This window comes from Hipposideros armiger, unplaced genomic scaffold (assembly GCF_001890085.2).
Source record: "Hipposideros armiger isolate ML-2016 unplaced genomic scaffold, ASM189008v1 scaffold_1338, whole genome shotgun sequence".
Lineage (NCBI taxonomy): Eukaryota > Metazoa > Chordata > Mammalia > Chiroptera > Hipposideridae > Hipposideros > Hipposideros armiger.
In genome coordinates, this window is record NW_017732688.1 from 155,248 (window position 1) to 165,022 (window position 9,775).

General features: G+C 36.7%; 1 pseudogene; it reads right to left on the reverse strand.

The window, feature by feature from the left end:
• Positions 1–6,241: 6,241 nt before the first annotated feature.
• Positions 6,242–7,093, reverse strand: LOC109377247 (60S ribosomal protein L6 pseudogene; annotated as a pseudogene).
• Between the last annotated feature and the right edge of the window lie 2,682 nt (positions 7,094–9,775).

Consider the following 9,775-nt stretch of genomic DNA (forward strand, 5'->3'; position numbering starts at 1 on the left):
TCCCAAACACTTGTGTAATCTGCAGGGGCCCTCTCTCCTTTCTTCAGGCTACACATTTTTTAGGGCAGATATAACTTTCTCCTTAATATGGTGACACATGGAAAATTCTCTAAAGAAATAGCTCAAATTCTTATGAATTAGGAGGCCCAATGAGCTTCTTAATATTTAAACTGGATAATCATATTTTCTTGCCGCTACTGTTGTTCCTGTCGACAGCATTCTGAAGAAAACACATTGTCTGACTTAAATGAAGAACAGTCTGGATAATCTATGTAGGATAAATTTCTAGAGACAGATCAACTTGTAGATATGTGTAAAGGACTGAAAACTGAGAGATCGCTATTATTGCTTCAGGGAGTCAAACAAGAGGTGACCTGTAGTAACTGCCTAGAAAAAATTGTTCAATAAAAGGGTGAAAGGGGACTAAAATACATCTTTGATGGATGTGTCAGGTTGGAGGAGTGGATTTTCTGACATGCAATAAATAAAGTCATACTTCCTTTAGAGATGTGTTCCATGCGAACCTGCTTAAATTTCAGCTATGAAGTCTCATCTGAGCTTGTAGTCCCACTCTATTTGGAGCCAGTTTGTCCTGCTGAACTAGTGAGCCAAGGTGTATCTCTTAATTTTAGCACATCTGTGGCACATCTCTTAGCAATGATTTGTACAGTTTAGAGTTTCATAGCCTCTCTAGTCCAATTACACTGTAGTCAACAGAGGCTTTTTTGTCACCTAATATTTGACTTCTTTTCAGAAAGGACCACTCTGGAGCATGGCAGACTTCATCCTCAATACTGCCATTTTATTTTAATGAAAGGCAAGAGTTTGTTGTCTGGGAAGCCCGTGACAGAACATCATAGGAATGAGATGCTCTGTTGATGCTGTCAGTTGTTCGTCTGACACTGAAGTTCCCATTAGCACTTGTAGAGAGTCCCAGAAAAATCTCTATGTAAATGTCATTCAGAGACTGCCATGACACAAATCACAACTTTTACTCATTTTGTTGTCACTCATTGTCCCCTTATAGTCAAGCAACTTTGGCACGATTGTAGTAAAATGAGGCTATATACAGAAATACTTGAACAAAGTTTTGTTTTTCCTTTGGTGTCTTTTATTTCTTCATAATAATTAGAATTGAAGAGTAAATCTGAGTCATTAAAGAAATATCAGACATTGGCAAACACAAAGCTCATTTTTTAATTAAATTTATTGGAGTGACAATGGCTACTAAAATTACATAGGTTTCAAGTGTGCATTTCTATAGTACATCATATATACTTGTATATATCACATCATGTGCTCAGCACTGAGTCAGATCTCCTTCATCACCATATATTTGTCCTCCTTTACCCTATTCTACCATCCACTCTGCCTCACGTTCCCTCTGGTAACCACTAAATGTTTTCTGCATCTGAGTTTTTTGTTTCTTTGTTTGCCTTGTTCCTTTGTTGCTTTCAGTTTTATAGCCCACCTATGACTCATGTGGTTCTCAACTTTGTCTGACTTATTTCACTTAGCATAATAATCTCAAGATCCATCTATATTGTCGTATATGGCAGTATTTCATCTTTTCTTATGCAGAGTAGTATTCCACTGTGTACATATATATCAATCTTCTTTATCCAATCATCTGTTGAAGGACACTTTGGTTATTTCCATGTTTTGGCTACCGTGAATAATGCTGCAATGAACATCAGAGTACATATGTCTTTATGGATAAATGTTTTCATGTTTTTGGGGTAGATACCCAGGAGAGGGATTGCTGGGTCATATAGTAATTCTATTTTTAATTTTTTGAGGAAAATCGGTACAGCTTCCCATAGTGGCTGTACCATTTTACATTTTTACCAGCAGTGTATGAGGGTTCCTTTTTTTCTACTGCTTCTCCAACACTTGTTATCATTTGTCATTATCATAGCCATTCTAACTGGTGTGAGGTGATATCTCATTGTGGTTTTGATTTGTATTTCCTTAACAGCTAGTCAAGTTGAGCATTTTTTCACATATCTGTTGGCCGCTTATACTTGTATGTTTCTAAGAACTTGTCCATTTCTTCTAGGTTATTGAATTTGGTGGCATATAGTCCTTCATAGTATTCTTGGATGATCCTTTGTACTTCTGTTGTATCTGTGGTAACTTCTCATCTTTCGTTTCTGATTTTGTTTATTTGTGTCTTTTCTCTTTTTATCTGAGTGAGTCTAGCTAAGGGTTTATCAATTTTATTAATCATGTCAAAGAACCAGCTCATTGTTACATTACCTTTTTCTATTGTCTTTTTGTTCTCCATTTCATTAAATTTTGCTCTAATTTTTACCATTTTCTTCCTTCTGCTGACTTTGGGTTTCATTTGTTCCTTTTCTAGTTCTTTAGGGTGTAACATTAGGTTGTTTTGGGGGATTTTTCTTGTTTCTTGAGATAGGCCTGTAATGATACAAATTTCCCTTTTATTACTGCTTTTGCTGCATCCTAATAATTTTCATAGGATGTATTTTCATTCTCATTTGTTTCTATGTATATTTTGATCTCTCCTTTTATTTCTTCTTTGATCTAGTCATTCTTTAATAGCATGTTGTTTAATCTCCACATATTTGTGTTTTTTCCTGCTTTCTTTTCACAGTTGATATCCAATTTCAGAGCCTTATAATCAGAGATTATGACTGGTATAATTTCAATCTTCTTCAATTGGCTGAGGCTAATTTTGTGTCCCAACATATGATCTGTGTACACTAGAAATGTTTTATGTACACTAGAAAAGAATATATAGTGTGATGTTTTAGGATGAAGTGCTCTATAAATGTCAATTTTGTCCATTTGGTCTAATGTGTCATTAAAGGCCAATATTGCCTTACTAATTTTCTTTTGGGAAGATCTGTCCATAGCTGTCAATGATGTATTTAGGTCCTCTACTATAATTGTGCTTTGGTCAATTTCTCCCTTTAGTTCTGTTAGTATAAGTTGCTTTGTGTATTATTTTGCTCCCTGGTTGGGAGCATATATATTGATAAGTGTATATCTTGTTATATTGTCCCCTTTATCATTATGAAATGTACATTTTTGTCTCTTGTTACCTTTTTTATTCTGAAGTTGTTTTGTCTGATATCAGTATGACTACACCCAATTTTCTCTGGATACCATTTGCTAGGAGTATCAATTTCCACCCTTCCACTTTGAGTCTATATTTGTCCTTGTAGCTGAGATGTGTCTCTTGGAGGCAGTATATGGTTGCATTTTGTTTTTTGATGTAAGCTGCTACTCTTTGCCTTTTTATTGGTGAGTTCAGTCCATTTACGTTTAATGTGATTATTGACATGTGATAATTTCTTATATCCATTTTGTATTTTGTTTTCTGGTATCTCGGTGTCGCAACTATTTCTTTGCCTTTTTGTTGTTGTCTGTTATTTTAGTGTGGTGATAGTCTATGATTTTTCCCACTGTTTTTTCTTTTTTTGTGTTATATGTATCAGTTCTGGATGTTTTCTTTTAATTTTGAGTGGTTAACATTAAGTTTGTGTAAAAGAAAGTTTCATATATGCAATAGTCCTTTTTCTTCAGCCTGCTTCTTATCTCCATTCCCCTTTACAGATGCAGACCTTTACTCTCTCCCCTTTTATGTTTTTGTTGTCACAATTTATTCTTACTTATACTGTGAGTTGATTTCTGAGTTGCAATAGCAAGTTTTCTTTTTCTTCTTTTTTTCCTTATTTTAAATATTTTTATCTTCTTTACTTTTTATGTTATGTTTAAGCGTATAGTGCCCTGTTTTTTTGTAGGGGTTGCCATTTCCTGCTTCTGTCTGTTAGTAATGTTGCTCATGGTTTTTTATTCTTTCAATTTTTTTGTTTCAGGTCGAATAGGCTCCTTCAGTATTTTCTGTAATGCAGGTCGTGTGTTAGAAAATTTTCTCAGCTTCTGTATGTCTGGAAAGGTCTTTATTCCTCCTTCATATCTAAAGGATATTTTAGCTGGATATATAATTCTTGGCTGACAATTTATCTCTTTCAATAGTTTGAATATTTGATTCCACTCCCTCCTGGCTTGTAGAATTTCTGCTGAAACTCTGATTATAATCCAATGTAGTTTCCCTTATAGGTTACTGCTGTTTTTCCCTGGCTGCCTTGAGAATTCTTTCTTTGTCACTAATTTTTGACAGATTCAATATAATGTTCCTTGGAGAAGTCCTGTTGTGATTAGGTGCTCTGTTTGCTTCTTGAATTTGAAGATCCAGTTCTTTCCACAGGTTTGAGAATTTCTCATCAAGTATTTGTATGAATATACTCTCTGTTCCATTCTCCCTCTCTTCTCCTTCTGGTATACCTATTACTCTTGTGTTGCTCTGTCTGATGGAGTCAGAAAGTTCTTGTAGAGTTCTTTCATTTCTTTTAACTCTCAAGTCTTTCTCTTCTTCCATCTATGTCATTTTCAGATTTCTGTCTTCAATATCACTAATTCTTTCCTCCATCTGCTCAGCTGTATTCCCTAAGCTGGCTATTTCATTCTTTATTTCTTTTATTGAGTTCTTCATGTCCAGAATTTCAATTTGGTTCTTTTTTAAAATTTCAGTTTCTTTGGTAAAATATTCATTTTCTTCATTATTTTGTTTCTGAGTTCATTAAACTGCCTATCTGTGTTTTCTTGCATCTTGAGTTTTTTCCAGAGCCGAAATCTTGAGTTCTCTGTCATTTAAGTCACATACTCATGTTTCCATGTCTTTAAGTTCATTTTCTGGAGACTCTTCATTTTCTTTCTTAGCTGTCTTGTTATTTGGTTATTCATGGCAGTTAATGAATTATTATTTCTCTTCCTGAGCATCTACAGGAGTGAGTTCTGCAGCAGGTTCATATGAAGAGGTCTTTCTTTTGCTTTCCAGTAGGTGTTGCTGAAATGTTTTATTTTCTCTCATGCTGTAGCGTTTTATTTTCTCTTGCACTGTTCTGGCTTTTCATGTGATGGGGGCTTTCCTGAAAGGTGGGCTTCTCCTCTGTAAGCAGGTTGCCTGGGTCTCAGGGAATGATACAGTTCTGAGCTTCTGAAATCCCAATGCTGCCTTTGCAGCCCATTGCAGAGCCTGTGTGTCTCAGCGTCTCTGGTTGCCCTTGCAGGGATCTGCCCAGGAAGGTGGCAGCAGGGTGGGTTGTGAGAAGCGGCCGGTGTGTTTGTGGCTTTGAGCAGTGGAGACTTCCAGCCCACAGCTGTCTTATCTCTACTGCTCCTTTCCTATCGCAGGAATTAGTTGCACTGTGTGTCTGTGGCTGCAGGACTGTCTCTCCAGCTCTCATAGCTTTAGATATTCTGTTCTTTGATCTGACACTGCTTCCGTTTCTTCTGGAGCCTGCTTCTAACACTGGGGATGGGGGGCGAGCTCTGCAAGAGGGTGTGGAGTCAGCCAGGTTCCGTGTCTTTGTTTTCTGTCAGAAAACTCCATTTTAAACCTGTGATACAAAAATACAAAATTTAAATACTTAAATAGTGACACAAGTTTAAGTATACTGATATGAGATAACATGTTTACAAAATTTTGAAATGAAAATTAAACTATGTAAAATAAAGCACAAAGTAATGTCAATGTCAATGATCAAAACACAAAATTTTTTTGACAAATAAATAATCTCTAGCTAGTGCTAAGAACAGTGCTTCTCTTGATGTGCTATATTTGTAGGCCAAGAAATGTCTTTGAATAGAAGCATAACCATCATTTGAATATTGGAAACCAGGGGAAGGGATAGGAATAGACTTCATTATTTAGAATCAATCACTTAGGCAATTTATCATTGCTGTTTTCTTAATGATCTAATAGTGTCAGTGTTCATCCATACCTATTTGAAAGCTTCTAAATGTTGTGAGTTGTGACTGCAGGTGTATGTCTGTAACAAAACAAGGGTAATGATACTGGCTCAGCATTGCATAATCAATGTAGGAAAACATTATTTGCTCAATATTTTTTTTTTGTATATACTGGATTGGAAATTTGTTAAAAAATTGGTTTTAATACAATCCAACTCTGGAGGGCAGTATTTCTCACACAGTTTTGTCCAAAACAATCTGAGGGAGAATTAACTAAAATGCAATTTTTTTAAGCCTCACTCTAGAACTTCTAAACCAGAATTTCTGAGGGAATGGGGTGAGGGACAGATAATATATATTTTTAAGTAACTCCTTAAGAAAATTTATTCACACTAAATGTTTTTTTCTGTTATTATTGTTTCAACAAATCAGTCATCTAACTAGGTTCTTCATAATAAATTTAGAACACCAGTTTGTGAGGTTAAACCCCACTTATGAGAGCAAACACATAGCAAAGGTAGCCCTGGAGCTGAGAAACAGCTTTGATTTTTGGCAGAATTTGCAAGTCCACAGCTTTCTGATCAATTTTATGCTGCTCTGTAATCTCATATTCCTCTTTCTCTGTGACAAAGATCTCACCCTCCTGCTGTCTGGGCTTATGCAGCTTCTTCTTGAAGTAAGCATCAAGAAGTCTGGGGATTTTCACACCACTGATATTAATTTTGGTGAAGGTGGCAATGACAAATTTCTGGTGTGTTCTACACAGAGGAACTCTATTGGGGGACAGAGGCCCAGACACAAGTAGCAAGCCACTGCTCAGCTGCTTCAGGAAAACCACCCTCTCGCTTCTATGGCGTCCAGTAAAGATGATCAGAATGGTCCCTGGAGTGATGCTAGCCCCAAGTTTTCTCACGTGCTGACTGAAGGTTTTCCTGCCGTGGCTCAACAGCTTTCAAGGCACATCTTCAGTAGGATAGTATCTAGGTATTTCTCGAAGTTTAACCACTCAAATGGCATCATTCTTGTCACTACCAACTGGTTTTGTTACAGTAGCAAGAACTTTTTCTTTTGAATCCTGGATTTAGCGGCTGAATACTTCTCCTCGTACATGGCCTCTTGGAAATACATAGCTGATCAGGAAGATCTGCCCAATTCCTCTGACCAGGATAGGGTTTCAGTGGCAGTGGGGCTTCCCCTTCTTAAGCATTTTGGCCTTGAGGTTACCTGTCTTAACCTTGCCACCAGCATCAGCCTGGTTAGCTTCAGGTTTCTTCTCCTTATCGTCTGGCTTCTCAGCTTTTTCACCCGCCATCTTGCAAGATGGGCAAGATTCATACTAAACGTTTTGAGAAACATTACTCAGAGCTATCATATATTAGGTGAATAATGCAAGTTATTCTGGAATTTCCTCTTAAATTCTCATAACCCTAGGTCAAATCTGTCTCTAAATCAGATCAATTGCATAATTTCAAAGTTACTGATATCTACTTTTTTATCAATACCATGACATGCTAGAACTCTGACTCCTTATGTCTAAGTGATTAGGTCCATACTGTTTAACATAGCAACCACAAGCCACTGAAAGCTAGTGAGCACTTGAAAGAAATAGTGGAACTGAGAACCTGAAGTTTTAATTCTATTTCATTGAAATTATTTTAATTATAATTTTATAAATGAATACTTACTTCATAAATTGGGAAGCTTTTAAATTGTTTACACCAATTTGGATATAAGAATCTACTTTTTCAACTGATAATTCTGTGAAATTTCAATAAAATCAAGTATTTCTAATGCAAATTTAGCATCCATATGGGGATGTTCTGTAAGTTAAAATATGCCACATACCTCAAAGATTTAATATGAATAAAAGGAACGCAAAATGTCTCAGTAACTTAATATTGTTTACATGCTAAAATAATAACTTGTTTATACATTTATTAAGTAAAATATATTTTTAACTCAACTCTGCCTGTTGTTTTTGATGTTCTTGATGCATCTACTAAAATTTTTTAATTGCGTGGGTGACTTTCCTTAGATTTCTGTTGGAGAGCACTGTCCTAGAGTGAGAAGCATATATTAGTGAGTGTGTTCAGGACCGTCCTAACCATTAGTGAAAGAAACATGCTTTCAGAAAAGCCTAGAAGATAAGGGGTAAAAAAAGAAGAGCTGGAAGGCAACATTGGGCTCATAGGCTAGAAAGTTAAAATTACAAAAGTGGGATGATTTGCCTACTTCACATTTTAACTTAATCATGAAGTAAACAGATATATCAGTGTCAGATTTATTTTTGCTAACTATTCTTTAAGAATTTTTGTTCAGTATGCAGAACTCCCCCCACCCCCCATGCAAGACTGACATCTAGGAATAATCAAGGAATCTGGGCGTGCATAAGTGAGAATGACTTTCTTCACAGAGTAAGAAACAGACATTCAGTTTTATAATTAATACTGTCATTGAAAAATCCTGCTTAAGAAGTATCATCTTCATAATTGTCCTTTAATTTAATTTAACAGTCATTTAAGGAGGACAGACTGAGAGATGATAAAAAGTTGAGAGGAGGGCCAGTGAGATAAAAAATCCAGTAAACCAATCTCAATATGTGTTAAAACTGTGAGAATTGCTTTTATCGTCTTATTCCACCCTTTCTCGTCTCTTTCCTGTCTACCATTTCTATGCCGTCCTTTTTCTTCCTGAACAATCCAGCCTTAAAGCCATTAGGTAGGACCAAGCAAGATACCATTATGCACTAAATGGAGAAGAGGTACAGTGGCCCAAAGCAGGGTTAGAGCCCAGGGGGATGAGAAACCCACATGGGAGAGAAATGGGAGTGAGGAATGGAAGTTCCAGCAAAGGGTGGCAGTTCAGCATAGGATATTGGACCTAAGTGAGGTGCAGCTGGTATCCACATGTGGGGGAAGCAGGCAGCCCTTTGCAGGGTGCCAGAGCCCAGAGACCACAGCAGGTGAAGAGTCTTCTGTGCTGTGAAATCATTTGGCACTGGATACTGGAGCACGGGCAGAAGGAGAGTTCTACACAGGTGGGTCTTAGTTGAGATGAGGCACAGGGTGTCAGAGCTGAAGTAGGGCGAAAAGAACATACACACAGGAGAGAGACTGTGGTGGGTGGCTATGAGGATATTACTTAAATAAGAAAAGTCTGAAATACTAAAGAATTCAGCGATAATAGAGCATCATATTCTCAACTTACTGGCAAATAGTTCGTGAACAAAAGGGAAATATGGGAAAAGTCTGGATACAGGAGGCTTTAGTTTGACTTTCACCAGGAAATAATGAAGCAGGTACTTCATTGAACAGATGAGTAATAAAGTCCAGTGAAACAGGCCACTCCCATGTTCACGTGAACTTGTGCTGGTATGTAGGTACTCTGTCAAAATTAAGCTATACTTATATTTCTACCTACATAATAATATTTTGAGAGGCTCTTTGGCTTGTTTTTACATTTTAACTAGAGTGCAGTTTATATATATGTTAAAGAGAAAAACCACAGGCCCAAAATTACATCACTTGTGCTTAAAGCCCATGCTACCAAACCCAGATTTAATACCTGACCTAACTGCTATTTCATCCTCTCCCAGAAACAGAATCTGAATCAATCAGTCTGGAACTTTCTGGTCAACACTAATGAGATAATCTGTCACTTCCTCTCCATTCCTCCACAGAAGGAAGAGGCAATCTGCTTGATAAAAACCCTTGCCATTCCCTTCCCCCCCAGAAGAAGAAGTCAAGGCCTAAATACATATACATATATTAGCTCCTTTTTCTCAGCCTTCTTTCTATAATAGCCTTCAGTTTTGTACACCCCTCAGAGAGCTCTTAATAGAGTCAATCTTCAATATTACTCAGTTGAGTTTTGTTCTTTACCAGATTTAAGGATCATAACTAATACACATCAAAGCACATTGCAGGATTTAAGCTTGGTTCAGCTGCCATCATAAAAAACAAAAACCAAACAAAAAAATAAACAGCCAATTTTT